Here is a 513-nt window from a genome sequence, read left to right as displayed (position 1 = left end):
AAGAGAATGAAAACACAAAGGCACCACAGCCACAAATACACACTTAACCTTTCAGGGGATGAGCACCTGATGAGGTTTGTCTCCACTTACATTTGCCATCCCTGGAGACTCTGGAAGGGAGAAACTAGGCTGCTGGTGCTAAGACCATGAAAGGGAAGGCATGGAATCCCCTACTTGGGCCGGGAGAACACAGCAGGGGTTCTGGTGGGAACATACTCTGTGTTAAGGTAGTGGGTGCACAGGGCTCGGCTGGCAGGGTTCTCACTGAAATCTAGACCGCACCTTTCCAGGTTGGCACAAGAGAAAGGGCAGAGGAATGCTCCCTGCCTTGCCTGGCACAGTGTTAGAAAGGAAGTTCAAGATCCCTACTGCCCAGAAAGCCACACAAGAACAGCACGAGAATGAGGTAGCCCCTACTGAGCATCTGCAGAGAGGACAAGAAATTGGGCACAGATATAATCAAAAGCCCAGGGGAAAAGGCTTGACGGTATGAAGACGACCTCTCCAAGTGGT

Source organism: Rhinopithecus bieti, unplaced genomic scaffold (genome assembly GCF_001698545.2).
Source record: "Rhinopithecus bieti isolate Rb0 unplaced genomic scaffold, ASM169854v2 scaffold_1092, whole genome shotgun sequence".
NCBI classification, from domain to species: Eukaryota; Metazoa; Chordata; class Mammalia; order Primates; family Cercopithecidae; genus Rhinopithecus; species Rhinopithecus bieti.
This window is presented reverse-complemented; position numbering follows the sequence as displayed.